This window comes from Arachis ipaensis, chromosome B10 (assembly GCF_059453495.1).
Source record: "Arachis ipaensis isolate K30076 ecotype BB chromosome B10, ASM5945349v1, whole genome shotgun sequence".
NCBI lineage: Eukaryota > Viridiplantae > Streptophyta > Magnoliopsida > Fabales > Fabaceae > Arachis > Arachis ipaensis.
Genome location: NC_142435.1, coordinates 109,968,797 through 109,984,581, shown reverse-complemented (window position 1 = coordinate 109,984,581; position 15,785 = coordinate 109,968,797). Strand labels below are relative to the sequence as shown.

Here is a 15,785-nt window from a genome sequence, read left to right as displayed (position 1 = left end):
CCATGCCTGGACCTTTCACTTATGTAATTTTAATGGTAGAGTTTCTACACTCCATAGATTAAGGTGTGGAGCTCTGCTGTTCCTCAAAGATTAATGCAAAGTACTACTATTTTCTATTCAATTCATCTTATTTTGCTTTTAAGATATCCATTCGTACCCAAGAACGTGATGAAGGTGATGATTATGTGTGACGCTCATTACCATTCTCCCCTATGAACACGTGCCTGACAAACACTTCCGTTCTACATGAAATAAGCTAGAATGAATATCTCTTAGATCTCCTAACCAGAATCTTCGTGGTGTAAGCTAGAATGATGGCGGCATTCAAGAGAATCCGGAAGGTCTAAACCTTGTCTGTGGTATTCCGAGTAGGATTCAATGAATGAATGACTGTGACGAGCTCCAAACTCGCGATTGCAGGGCGTTAGTGACAGACGCAAAAGGATAGTAAATCCTATTCCAGCATGATCGAGAACCGACAGATGAATAGCCGTATCGTGACAGGGTGCGTGAGCATATTATTCACTGAGAGGATAAGATGAAGCCATTGACAAGGGTGATGCCTCCAGACGATTAGCCATGCTGTGACAGGGCATTGGATCATTTTCCCGAGAGATGACCGAAAGTAGCCATTGACAGTGGTGATGTATCACATAAAGCCAGCCATGGAAAGGAGTAAGACTGATTGGATGAAGATAGCAGGAAAGCAGAGGTTCAGAGGAACGAAAAGCATCTCCATTCGCTTATCTGAAATTCCTACCAATGATTTACATAAGTACCTCTATCCCTATTCTATTATTTATTATTCGAAAACACCATTATCAATTTATATCTGCCTAACTGAGATTTGCAAGGTGACCATAGCTTGCTTCATACCAACAATCTCCGTGGGATTCGACCCTTACTCACGTAAGGTATTACTTGGACGACCCAGTGCACTTGTTGGTCAGTTACACGGAGTTGTGAACCGTGGTCTTGGCATCATGTTTTTGGCGCCATTACCAGGGAAAGAAAGAGCGATGAATTTTACATACTTAAAGTGTAATCACGATTCCGCGTACCAAGTTTTTGGCGCCGTTGCCGGGGATTGTTCGAGTTTGGACAACTGACGGTTCATCTTGTTGCTCAGATTAGGTAATTTTCTTTTTGTTTTCCTTTCAAAAATTTTTCAAAAACCTTTCAAAAATTTCTCACTTGTTTTCGAAAAAAAAATTGTTTTCAAAAATATTATTTTTCTTCAGAATTTTTAAGAATGAATTCTAGTGTTTCATGAAGCATGTTGAAGCCTATCTGGCTGTAAAGCCATACCCAAACTGCTTTGGGATTGGTCTTCAACTAATCACCTCAATGGAGTCATGCCCAATTCTTCTGGATAGGGCATGTTAGGCTTGTCATGTCTGAATTACACTCATATTTTTATTAAAGCTTGGCTGGCTATTAAGCCATGCCTGACCCTTTGATTGGAGCTTTAAGACTAACATGGCAAGATTCCTGGAATTCATATTAAAAATTTTGGAATCCTTATTTTTATTTTTCACAATAATTTTCGAAAAAAATTAAAAGAAAATACAAAAAAAATCATAAAATCATAAAAATCAAAAATATTTTTGTGTTCTTGTTTGAGTCTTGAGTCATGTTATAAGTTTGGTGTCAATTGCATGTGCATCTTGCATTTTTTCGAAAATTTCATGCATTCATAGTGTTCTTCATGATCTTCAAGTTGTTCTTGGTAAGTCTTCTTGTTTGATCTTGATGATTTTTTTGTTTTGTGTTGTATGGTGTTTTTCATATGCATTCTTGAATTCTTAGTGCGTAAGCATTAAAGAATTCTAAGTTTGGTGTCTTGCATGTTTTCTTTGCATTAAAAGTTTTTCAAAATTATGTCTATGATGTTCATCATGACATTCAAAGTGTTCTTGGTGTTCATCTTGACATTCATAGCACTCTTGCATGCATCACATGTTTTGATCTAAAATTCTCATGCATTGCATCATTTTTCTTGTTTTTCTCTCTCTTCATAAAAAAATTCAAAAATCAAAAAATATCTTTCCCTCTTTCTCTCTCATAAATTCGAAAATTAGATTTGACTTTTTTTTCAAAAAATTTTTAAAATCAAGTTGTTTTTATGAGTCAAATCAAATTTTCATTTTAAAAATCTTATCTTTTTCAAAATTTTTTTCAAAAATCAAATCTTTTTCAAATTTTTTAAGTTATTTTCGAAAATTCCAAAAATATTTTTCAAAAATCTTTTTCTTATTTTTATCAAATAATTTTCGAAAATAACAATAACAATTGATGTTTTGATTCAAAAATTTCAAGTTTGTTACTTGCTTGTTAAGAAAGATTCAAACTTTGAGTTCTAGAATCATATCTTGTGATTTCTTGTGAATCAAGTCATTAATTGTGATTTTAAAAAAAAAAATCAAATCTCTTTCAAAACTAATTTCTATCATATCTTTTCAAAAATATCTTCTTATCTTACCTTTTTCAAAAAGTTGGTTTCAAAATATCTTTTCTAACCTCCTAACTTCTTATCTTTTCAAAATTTGTTTCAACTAACTAACTAACTTTTTGTTTGTTTCTTAACTTTTTCAAAACTACCTAACTAACACTGTCTCTCTAATTTTCGAAAATATCTTCCCTCTTTTTCAAAAATTTCTTTTTAATTAACTAATTATTCTTATTTTTATTTTTGATTTTAAAAATTTTCGAAAAATACTAACATTTTTCAAAAATCATTTTCGAAAATCACTAACTCTTTTTCAAAAATATTTTTCGAAAATTCTCCCTCTCCCATCTTATTCTATTCATTTACTAACATCTCATCTCACATCTCAACCCTCCTCACAGTTGTGTTTCTTCTATTACATTACATTCTTTGTCTCCCCCTCTTCTTCTACTCACACAGGGATCCCTATACTGTGGTATAAAGGATCTCTATTATTATTATTATTTTTCTGTGCCCTCTTCTTTGTCATATGAGCAGGAGCAAGGATAAGAACATTCTTGTGGAAGCAGATCCAGAACCTGAAAGGACTCTGAAAAGAAAATTAAGAGAAGCTAAAATACAACAATCCAGAGATAACCTTTTAGAAATTTTCGAACAGGAAGAGGAGATAGCAGCCGAAAATAATAATAATGTAAGGAAGATGCTTGGTGACTTTACTGCACCTAATTCCAATTTACATGGAAGAAGCATCTCCATTCCTGCCATTGGAGCAAACAACTTTGAGCTGAAACCTCAATTAGTTTCTCTGATGCAACAGAATTACAAGTTTCATGGACTTCCATCTGAAGATCCTTTTTAGTTCTTAACTGAATTCTTGCAGATATGTGATACTGTTAAGACTAATGGAGTAAATCCTGAAGTCTACAGGCTCATGCTTTTCCCTTTTGCTGTAAGAGACAGAGCTAGATTATGGTTGGATTCTCAACCCAAAGACAGCCTGAACTCTTGGGATAAGCTGGTCACGGCTTTCTTAGCCAAGTACTTTCCTCCTCAAAAGCTGAGCAAGCTTAGAGCTGATGTTCAAACCTTCAGACAGAAAGAAGGTGAATCCCTCTATGAAGCTTGGGAAAGATACAAACAGTTGACCAAAAAGTGTCCTTCTGACATGCTTTCAGAATGGACCATCCTGGATATATTCTATGATGGTTTATCTGATCTATCAAAGATGTCATGGACACTTCTGCAGGTGGATCCATTCACCTAAAGAAAACACCTGCAGAAGCTCAAGAACTCATTGACATGGTTGCTAATAACTAGTTCATGTACACTTCTGAAAGGAATCCTGTGAGTAATGGGACGCCTATGAAGAAGGGAGTTCTTGAAGTTGATACTCTGAATGCCATATTAGCTCAGAATAAAATATTGACTCAGCAAGTCAATATGATCTCTCAGAGTCTGCATGGAATGCAAGCTGCATCGAATAGTACTCAAGAGGCTTCTTATGCAGAAGAAGCTTATGATCCTGAGAACCCTGCAATAGCAGAGGTAAATTACTTAGGTGAACCTTATGGAAACACCTATAACTCATCATGGAGAAATCACCCCAATTTCTCATGGAAGGATCAAAAGCCTCAACAAGGCTTTAATAATGGTGGAAGAAACAGGTTTAACAATAATAAACCTTTTCCATCATCCACTCAGCAACAGACAGAGAACTCTGAACAAAATGCTTCTAATTTAGCAAATCTAGTCTCTGATCTCTCTAAGGCCACTGTGAGTTTCATGAATGAAACCAGGTCTTCCATTAGAAATTTGGAAGCACAAGTGGGCCAGCTGAGTAAAAGGATCACTGAAATCCCTCCAAGTACTCTCCCAAGCAATACAGAAGAGAATCCAAAAGGAGAGTGCAAGGCCATTGACATAAGCACCATGGCCGAACCCAAGGAGGGAGAGGAAGACGCAAATCCCAAGGAGGAAGACCTCCTGGGACGTCCAGTGATCAATAAGGAGCTTCCCTCTGAGGAACCAAAGGACTCTGAGGCTTATCTAGAGACCATAGAGATTCCATTGAACCTCCTTATGCCCTTCATGAGTTCTGATGAGTATTCCTCTTCTGAAGAGAATGAGGATGTTACTGAAGAGCAAACTGCCAAGTTTCTTGGTGCAATCATGAAGCTGAATGCCAAATTATTTGGCATTGATACTTGGGAAGTTGAACCTCCCTTTTTCATCAATGAACTAAGTGATCTGGATCAACTGACATTGCCTCAGAAGAGACAGGATCCTGGAAAGTTCATAATACCTTGTACTATAGGCACCATGATCTTTAAGGCTCTGTGTGACCTTGGTTCAAGGATAAACCTCATGCCCCTCTCTGTAATAGAGAAACTGGGAATCTATAGGGTGCAAGCTGCTAAAATCTCATTAGAGATGGTAGACAATTCAAGAAAACAGGCATATGGACAAGTAGAGGACGTGTTAGTAAAGGTTGAAGGCCTTTACATCCCTGCTGATTTCATAGTCCTGGATACTGGAAAGGAAGAGGATGAATCCATCATCCTAGGAAGACCTTTCCTGGCCACAGCAAGAGCTGTGATTGATGTTGACAGAGGTAAACTAGTCTTTCAATGGAATGAGGACTCCCTTGTGTTTAAAACTCAAGGATCTCCCTCTGCAACCATGGAGAGGAAGCAGAGAAAGCCTCTCTCAAAGCAGAGTCAAATAAAGGCCCCACAGTCAAACTCTAAGTTTGGTGTTGGGAGGCCACAACCAAACTCTAAGTTTGGTGTTGAACTCCCATATCCAAACTCTAAGTTTGGTGTTGGAGAGTCTCAACAAAGCTCTGCACATCTGTGAGGCTCCATGAGAGCCCACTGTCAAGATATTGACATTAAAGAAGCGCTTGTTGGGAGGCAACCCAATTTTTATTTATCTAACTATGTTTTTCTTAGTTATATGTCTTTATAGGTTCATGATCATGTGGAGTCACAAAACAAACAAAAAAATCAAAAACGGAATCAAAAACAGCAGAAGAAAAATCACACCCTGGAGGAGCATCTGTCTGGCGTTCAAACGCCGGAACAGAGCATGGTTCTGGCGCTGAACGCCCAGAATGGGCAGCATCCTGGCGCTGAACGCCCAGAACAAGCATGGTTCTGGCGTTCAACGCCAGAAATGGCAGCAAATCAGCGTTGAACGCCCAAAATGGGCACCAACCTGGCGCTGAACGCCCAGAGTTGTGTGCAAGGGCATTTTACATGCCTAAATTGGTGCAGGAATGTAAATGCCTTGACACCTCAGGATCTGTGGACCCCACAGGATCATCTCAGGATCTGTGGACACCACAGGATCCCCACCTACCTCATCATCTCTCTTTCCATTCATGATCATCCCTTCTGTTTTCCATTTACCACTCATATCCATACACCCACTACCTTCAAAATTCAACATCTCTCTCCCATCCAATCCCACCCATATGGCCGAATACACACACCCATCCATCTCCTCCATATCTTCTTCTTTTTCTTCTTCTATTCTTTCTTCTTTTGCTCGAGGGCGAGCAACATTCTAAGTTTGGTGTGGTAAAAGCATAGCTTTTTTGTTTTTTCCATAACCATTGATGGCACCTATGGCCAGAGAAACCTCTAGAAAGAGGAAAGGGAAGACAAAAGCTTCCATCAAGGGTCTATAGCTCAGTGGTAGAACATTTGACTGCAAATCAAGAGATCCCTGAGATACCTCAGGGGATACATTTTCTTCCACACAATTATTGGAAGCAACTAAGGGTGGAACATCAAGAGCACTCCATCATGCTTCATGAAATAGGAGAAGATCAAAAAGCAATGAGGGAGGAGCAACAAAGATAAGGAAGAGACATAGAAGAGCTCAAGGACATCATTGGTTCCTCAAGAAGGAAACGCCACCATCACTAAGGTGGATTCATTCCTTGTTCTTATTTCTCCTGTTTTTCGTTTTCTATGTTATGTGCTTATCTATGTTTGTGTCTTCATTACATGATCATTAGTAGTTAGTAACTTTGTCTTAAAGTTATGCATGTCCTATGAGTCCATCGCCTCTCTTAAATGAAAAATGTTTTAATTCAAAAGAACAAGAAGTACATGAGTTTCGAATTTATCCTTGAACTTAGCTTAATTATATTGATGTGGTGACAATGCTTCTTGTTTTCTGAATGTATGCTTGAACAGTGCATATGTCTTTTGAAGTTGTTGTTTAAGAATGTTAAATATGTTGGCTCTTGAAAGAATGATGACTAGGAGACATGTTATTTGATAATCTGAAAAATCATAAAAATGATTCTTGAAGCAAGAAAAAGCAGCAAAGAACAAAGCTTGCAGAAAAAAAAATAAAATAAAATAGGCGAAGAAAAAAATAGAAAGAAAAAGAAAAAGCAAGCAGAAAAAGCCAAAAGCTCTTAAAACCAAGAGGCAAGAGCAAAAAGCCAATAACCCTTAAAACCAAAAGGCAAGGGCAAATAAAAAGGATCCCAAGGCTTTGAGCATCAGTGGATAGGAGGGCCTAAAGGAATAAAATCCTGGTCTAAGCGGCTAAACCAAGCTGTCCCTAACCATGTGCTTGTGGCGTGAAGGTGTCAAGTGAAAACTTGAGACTGAGCGGTTAAAATCAAGGTCCAAAGCAAAAAAAGAGTGTGCTTAAGAACCCTGGACACCTCTAATTGGGGACTTTAGCAAAGCTGAGTCACAATCTGAAAAGGTTCACCCAATTATGCGTCTGTGGAATTTATGTATTCGGTGGTAATACTGGAAAACAAAGTGCTTAGGGCCACGGCCAAGACTCATAAAACAGCTGTGTTCAAGAATCATCATACTGAACTAGGAGAATCAATAACACTATCTGAACTCTGAGTTCCTATAGATGCCAATCATTCTGAAACTTCAATGGATAAAGTGAGATGCCAAAACTATTCTAGAGGCAAAAAGCTATAAGTCCCGCTCATTTGATTGGAGCTATGTTTCATTGATAGTTTGGAATTTATAGTATATTCTCTTCTTTTTATCCTATTTGATTTTCAGTTGCTTGGGGACAAGCAACAATTTAAGTTTGGTGTTGTGATGAGCGGATAATTTATACGCTTTTTGACATTGTTTATAGTATGTTTTTAGTAGTATCTAGTTACTTTTAGGGATGTTTTCATTAGTTTTTATGTTAAATTCACATTTCTGGACTTTACTATGAGTTTGTGTGTTTTTCTGTGATTTCAGGTATTTTCTGGCTGAAATTGAGGGACTTGAGCAGAAATCAGATTCAGAGGTTGAAGAAGGACTACTGATGCTGTTGGATTCTGACCTCCTTGCACTCAAAGTGGATTTTCTGGAGCTACAGAACTCGAAATGGCGCGCTTCCAATTGCATTGGAAAGTAGACATTCAGGGCTTTCCAGAAAAATATAATAGTCCATACTTTGGCCAAGAATAGACGACGTAAACTGGCGTTCAACGCCAGCTTTCTGCCCAAATCTGGCGTCCAGCCCCAGAAAAGGAGCCAAAACCAGAGTTGAATGCCCAAACTGGCACAAAAGCTGGCGTTCAACTCCAAGAAGGACCTCTACACGTGCAACACTCAAGCTCAGCCCAAGCACACACCAAGTGGGCCCCGGAAGTGGATTTATGCATCAATTACTTACTCATGTAAACCCTAGTGACTAGTTTATTATAAATAGGACCTTTTACTATTGTATTAGACATCTTTGGACGCCTGGTTCTTAGATCAGAGGGGCTGGCCATTCGGCCATGCCTGGACCTTTCACTTATGTAATTTTAACGGTAGAGTTTCTACACTCCATAGATTAAGGTGTGGAGCTCTGCTGTTCCTCAAAGATTAATGCAAAGTACTACTGTTTTCTATTCAATTCATCTTATTTCACTTCTAAGATATCCATTCGCACCCAAGAACGTGATGAAGGTGATAATTATGTGTGACGCTCATTACCATTCTCCCCTATGAACACGTGCCTGACAAACACTTCCGTTCTACATGAAATAAGCTAGAATGAATATCTCTTAGATCTCCTAACCAGAATCTTCGTGGTGTAAGCTAGAATGATGGCGGCATTCAAGAGAATCCGGAAGGTCTAAACCTTGTCTGTGGTATTCCGAGTAGGATTCAATGAATGAATGACTGTGACGAGCTCCAAACTCACGATTGCAGGGCGTTAGTGACAGACGCAAAAGGATAGTAAATCCTATTCCAGCATGATCGAGAACCGACAGATGAATAGCCGTGCCGTGACAGGGTGCGTGAGCATATTATTCACTGAGAGGATAAGATGAAGCCATTGACAAGGGTGATGCCTCCAGACGATTATCCGTGCCGTGACAGGGCATTGGATCATTTTCCCGAGAGATGACCGAAAGTAGCCATTGACAGTGGTGATGTATCACATAAAGCCAGCCATGGAAAGGAGTAAGACTGATTGGATGAAGATAGCAGGAAAGCAGAGGTTCAGAGGAACGAAAAGCATCTCCATTCGCTTATCTGAAATTCCTACCAATGATTTACATAAGTACCTCTATCCCTATTCTATTATTTATTATTCGAAAACACCATTATCAATTTATATCTGCCTAACTGAGATTTGCAAGGTGACCATAGCTTGCTTCATACCAACAATCTCCGTGGGATTCGACCCTTACTCACGTAAGGTATTACTTGGACGACCCAGTGCACTTGCTGGTCAGTTACACGGAGTTATGAACCGTGGTCTTGGCATCATATTTTTGGCACCATTACCAGGGAAAGAAAGAGCGATGAATTTTACATACTTAAAGTGTAATCACGATTCCGCGTACCAGAGACCTATTGGTACAATAAGTTCTTCTAGATCTAGGGAGCAGCACAAATGTACTGTTCTAGATCTATGCAATCTATAACTCAGAAAGTCTTTTTCCATTAGCGGAGCTTGACTCCCGATTAGAAATACAACACCGATTTATGCCTATAGACACTTTTACTAAGGTTGCATTAGCAGAAGATAGAGACAAGTTCACATACATTGGAAATGCTCTCAATGGACCTAACAACCAACAACTTATTAACATGCTCAGATCAAACATAGCCCTCTTTGCTTAGACTCCAGTAGACATGCCTGAGATTGATCCAAACATCATCTGCCCCAGGCTAGCACTAAATCCCTGCATCAACCTATAGCCCAGAAGAATAGACACCTTGGTATAGACAAATATAAAGCATTTCTAGAAGAAACTCAAAAACTACTTGATGCCGATTTTATCAATGGCAAATGTGCATGGATTTTACTAACCTCAACAAGGTCTGCAAAAAGTTGCATATCCTTTTCCCTGTATTGATAAATTAGTTGATAGTTGATGTGCAAAATTTAAAGTTCACGGATACCGCCAAGTGCACTGGATTATTCAAGTAATACTACGGTGAGTGAATATCATTTTCACAAGGATTAATGGATTGAGGCAAGCAACGCCTAATTAAATATCTAATTAGATTGATCAAATCTTATATTTTAGATTATGGATCTTATAGAAAAGAAGAAACAGAAGAAGAGAATCAGAAGAATGCTTGAAGTTGAGAGAAATCAATAGATGAGAACACGGTACCGAAAATCGAGATTTTATGTAGAATCGAAAAGATAATTAAAAATGGTAGAGCGTAAAATCGTAAAACGGAACGTAAGATTTTACTAAATATATAAATTTTTCAATATCAATTATAAGAGCAATATAATATGATAAAATTAAGTATTTTAAATAAAAATGAGAATTTAAATTTGACCAAAGTATCATAAATAATAACATGATAAAATAAAGCTAAAATAGCATAAATATATAACAAATGCAACATTTGTAAAGTTCAAAGATAAAAATATAAACTAGCCTCAAGTCTAATATGCAACATTACAAATATAAAATAGATAATATAACATCATACTAAAAAATATAAAGACTAGAACAATTCATTAACATCATGATCATCATGTTCTTTAACGTTTTGATTTCCATTAGGAGAAAAGTTGAGAAGCTCATTGAAAGCATCATCATCAAGAAGAGAAATCTCCAAATCAATCAAAGGACTCCCATCTTTACCTCCATCTTTTTGAGGGGCTAAGTTTACATCATTTTGTGTGTCAAACTCCTCCAAATTTTCTATCATATTTTCATCTTCCACAATCTGTTCTTCATTTGAATTCAACTCTTCAAGACTATAGTCAACACTGTTTCTTGATGGCTTCTTCCTTGCCAATCTTGAATTGGTAATCACAACAACAACGTCATTCATTGTGCTTGTCTTTAAATAATTTCTCCTTTTCGTATGAACCTAATAATATCAAACTTTATGAGAATTTATTTAAAATAAATACATATGCTAATTAGAAAATAATAGAATTGAATAATTAACTAATTCTATAATTTAAAAAATAAATCTCTAAACTAGTATTAAATTAAAAGTTTACCATCTCAAAAGCACTCCAATTGCGCTTACATTCCGAAGAACTACAAGTCAAGCTCAAGACACGGATAGCAAACTTTTGAAGTTCTGGATGTTCATCCCATAAGAATCCCATCATTGTGAAGGGTTTTGGTTTTGAGAGCATTTTTGGCTACATCTCTACCAAAAAATTTAGCCTTACCCTTGAAATCTTCAAGTTGACTATTAATAATTGTAATGAGTGCAGGATCTCCCACAAATATATCCAAACAATCATAAAGTCATTTTTTAATATCATACTCAACCTTAAAATTAGGACTATAATGAATTTGTGGATTCAAATAATAGCTTGCAGCATGCAAAGTCTTAAAGAGTTGTTTGTCCCATCTTGCATCAATAATATCCCACAAAGGCTTATAACTAAAAAGAACATAGAAATAGTGAATTAGACAATTACCTAATTAGTAAATAATTAAATGGTAATACTGAAAGAAAAATGTTTACTTATTACTAGTTTTATTACCTTACCTCAACATTTTGAAAAGCATCTTTAATCTTTTCTTTAGCACGATCAATTTCAAAATACATGTATCCCATGGTTGATTTTTCCTCTGAATCCACTATACAGAGCACATGAAGAAGAGGATAAGCACCTCTCAAGCAATGGATATTGTTTTTTCAAAATATTTTATCCAAAACAATATTTTCAATATTTTTCCATCCCTTGTCTTTGAACACTTTCTTGCCTTCCACTCATCAGAGATGAACATTCTAATTATTGGATTCTTTTTCTCATTAAGACTACCCAAAGTAAGGTAGGAAGTAGCGAATCGTGTCATACCCGGTCTCACCAAATCTCTTCCTTTGGTGTGTTGTTGCAAAAGGGAAATTAGAGAAGTCCTATAATATATGTAAGTAGTAAGTCTTCTTCCTTTGGCAATAGTATCTTTGTGAAGAGCTAGCTTCTTCTCAAAATCTTCAAGCATCAAATTAATACAATGAGCGGCACAAGGAGTCCAATAAAGATTATTTCTCTTTTCCATCAATATTTATCCCGCCTTTCTGTAGTTAGCTACATTATTAGTTACAACTTGAACCACATTCTCCTCTACCACTTCCTCTACAACTTCATCAATCATCTTGAATATCTTTTCAGCTGTTTTGCATATATCAGAAGCATTAATGGATTTCAAAAAAACAGTTCCCTTAGGACTATTCACAAGGAAGTTGAGAATAGTTCTCCTTCTTTTATCTGTCCATCCATTTGTCATAATAGTGCATCCAATTTTCTTTCATTTAGCTCTATGTTCTTCTAATGTTAGTTTGGTTGACTCTACCTTCTTCTTCAATAATTTTTCTCTTAACTCATCATAAGAGGGTGGCTTGAATCCTAATCCATGACGGGAAACCTTCTCAAACATGCTATGATATTCTTCAAACCTTGCAACATTAAAGGGAATAGCGTTATTGTAGATGAACGAAACAATTTCATCACACGCCTCTTTCCTTAGACCCTTCTTAAAAATAGAGTTTATTGTTGTTTGAGTGCTCACACCCCTTTTCTTAAAGAGATTTGCTGGTGTCTCTATTTCTTTTCCCTGTCTCTTCTCACCAACTAAAGCATCCCCTTCTTTTTTTACTCCTTCATCTTTACTTTGTATCTTTTTCTCAAAGTCTCGTGTCTTAACCAAATTTTTTTGCAAACCAACAACAATATCAAACATCTCCTTTTTAACCTTATCAGAAATACCTATACAAGGTTCAATATCTTTTTTTGTTCCAGCCAAAAGATGTTTCAACCTATACACTCCTGCTGTCACCATCTTATCACAATACTTTCATTTTATTTTCTTGGCATCTCTATCAATAGAATCCATGCTTCCAAGATTTGTCACTTGTATTTCCTAGAGTATTTTTAGCAATCTTCTCGAATGTACCACTACCAGCAGTTTTAGCACCAGTGTTATTTTCACCATTATTCGCATTTGAAGCCATTTTAAACATAAATAAATAGAAGTAAAAAATTAATCCTTTAAGACTAAACTATGGTTTTTGAAGTGAGAATACAGTAGTAATTTCTTTTATGAAGGAGGGGGCTTAAAGCCCCAAATATAGTAGTAATAAACTAATAATACAATACATTAATAAAATTTTTACCATTATTTGCATTTGAAGCCATTTTAAACCTAAATAAATAGAAGTAAACAATTAATCCGTTAAGACTAGCCTATGGTTTTTGAAGTGAGAATACATTAGTAATTTTTTTTTATGAAGGAGGGGGCTTAAAGCCCCAAATATAGTAGTAATAAACTAATAATACAGTACATTAATAAAATTTGAACAACTTTATATACAGTAAACTAATGAATGCATTATCAAGTGAGAATATTTAAATATTAGTATATTACTATCAATAATGAAACAAATTTACATAATTTTTAAAGAAAATTGTGCAGTATATATCAAATTCACTTGTTGAATAGCTCGTGAACATGAATCCCAAAATATTTGTTTCATCCGTGCCTAGCTAGCTAGCATCAAAGAGAAAATAAAATCATACTGAACATTACCAAAGGTATGAATGTGTCCCTTGTAACATAAATTCCTACCTATACTCTCAAACACATCAATTGGAGCAACTAATTACCAATTACAGCACGAGAGCTAAATATGCTAAATATTACTACACAAAGGCTTATATGAATATCGGATAGTGTCATTAAATTCATTAAATAGCTAACAACCTTTAACAAGATGGAATTATAAATTTTCTTCTAAAACAAACTTATATACAAAAGCAAATATATCTACTAATGCCAGTGAAGTGAACAAATAAACATACATGCCACTATTATCTAAATAATAACATAAATGATCTTTATTTTAATCAATAACTTTATATTCTATTATCTACTATCTAATAATATAGTCGGTATAAGTGATGCGTGAGCATCTTTCCTATCTTTTCCTAGTGAATTTGTATTTAAATTGTTGAGTTTAATCAAGAATTAATTATCTTTTAGCCACTATGGATGCTATTTTGAGTCTTGTGCAATTCTGTTTATTTTAGGTAGCATTCAGATGGATTTGATGGAGTTTCTGCAAGAGAAAGAGAAGAAACCAAGGAGCTGACCAGCAAGGAGCGACACGTGCGCGTTCCTCACGCGTACGCGTGATTCGGAGCTGTCCATGGCGACGCGTGCGCGTACCTGACGCGTATGCGTGAAAAGCGAAAGTTGCACAGAGACGCGTGCCCGTACCTGATGCGTACGCGTGACACGCGAAGAAGATCATCGACGTGTATGCGTGACTGACTTGTACGCGTGACATGCGCCACATGCAGAATTCGCAAAAAATGCTGGAGGCAATTTCAGGCCGAGTTTCGACCCAGTTTTCGGCCCAGAAACACAGACTAGAGCCAGGGAATAGTAGAGATTCAAGGGAGATTCACACAAGAATGGTTATGCCCACTCCAAGTTAGGCGTGGTCCCTACGAAGCAAGAGGTCCCCATCCATCAATTAAAGACGTGCTGATTGCTATAATTAATTCTGATTTAAACTTTAATTTTTAATAGGAAAAGATAGTATTTTAGTTTTAGAAGATAGATTTTAAATTAATTAGGATTAGATATAAAAGGGGAATGGAATTATTCCAGAAGGGGTATTCCATTCCACCTCAGCCTAATTTACAATCCTTATTTTCTCTCTGAACCATGAGCAACTAAACCTCCACTGTTAAGGTTAGGAGCTCTGTCTATTGTATGGATTAATTTTATTGTTTTTCTATTTTAATTCATGTACTGATTTATATTTCAAGGATTGTTTTCATTCTTTATCTTATGAATTTGGGTGGAACGGAAGTATGACCCTCTTTCTAATTGAGTTCTTGTATAACTTGGAAAAGCTCTTTACTTGAACAACAGCTTGAAAACAATTTCTCTTAAATTCTAATTATCTGGACTTAACGGAATACGTGACATATAATCTTCTTATATTTGGATAATTAGGATTTTTGTGGCATAATAACTAGAATTAAGCTTCACCCCCTAATTGGAATTAATTGACCAAGGAATTGGCGGTTGATAAATTTTAGAGGAGACTAGAAAGGTCTAAGGAATTAGGGTCTAGTCACATATAGTTTGCCATGAATTAAATCTTACATGATTAAAATAAATTAATAAGAAAAGTCAATCCGAAAAATAGGTAACTCTGAAGCCTTAACTGCCTTCTCCATATTTTATTCCCAACTTATTTATTTTCCTGTCTTCTGTTTAATGCTTTTTGAACTTTCAAATACTATTTTCTATTTGTCTAACTAAGTAAATCATTTAACCATTGTTGCTTAGTCCATCAATCCTCGTGGGATCGACCCTCACTCACCTGAGGTATTACTTGATACGACCCGGTGCACTTGCCGGTTAGTTTGTGGTTGTAAATACCGCACCAAGTTTTTGGCGCCGTTGCCGGGGATTGATAGTGATTAACAACTATCAGTTGTGTGATTGCTTAGATTAGGCGTTTTAGTTTTAATTTTTTTAATTTTTGCTTAGTATTTTCAAAAAAAAATTTCAAATAAATAGCACTAATATTTTTCCTTAATTTCTGAAATTAAGTTTGGTGTCACCTAGTTAATTTTATTTTAATTTTCTTGTTTATTTTTCCTGTTAATTTTCAAAAATTTCTGTCTAACTTTAGTTATCATTTTTGAAATTTATTTATTTATTTTATTTAGTATTTTATTTTATTATTTTACACAAGATACCTCACTAGGACTTCTCTGCACTCTGACGTAGAGAATCCCATCTTTTCTTGTCTTCTGTTTATTTATGTGTAGGAACAGGGACAAGAAACCTCTGTTAGACTTTGATCCAGAACCTAAAAGGACTTGTAGGTGATGTTTA

At 36.0% G+C, this 15,785-nt stretch overlaps 1 non-coding gene and 1 pseudogene across 1 annotated transcript; both read right to left on the bottom strand.

Annotated features, from left to right (window-relative positions):
• Nucleotides 1-3,512: 3,512 nt before the first annotated feature.
• LOC148581290 (small nucleolar RNA R71) lies at nt 3,513-3,620 on the bottom strand. Its single transcript, XR_015895864.1, has one exon. It is a non-coding gene; the product is annotated as a small nucleolar RNA R71 (small nucleolar RNA).
• A 7,783-nt stretch (nt 3,621-11,403) lies between these two features.
• Nucleotides 11,404-12,707, bottom strand: LOC148581289 (uncharacterized; annotated as a pseudogene).
• Nucleotides 12,708-15,785: the final 3,078 nt, after the last annotated feature.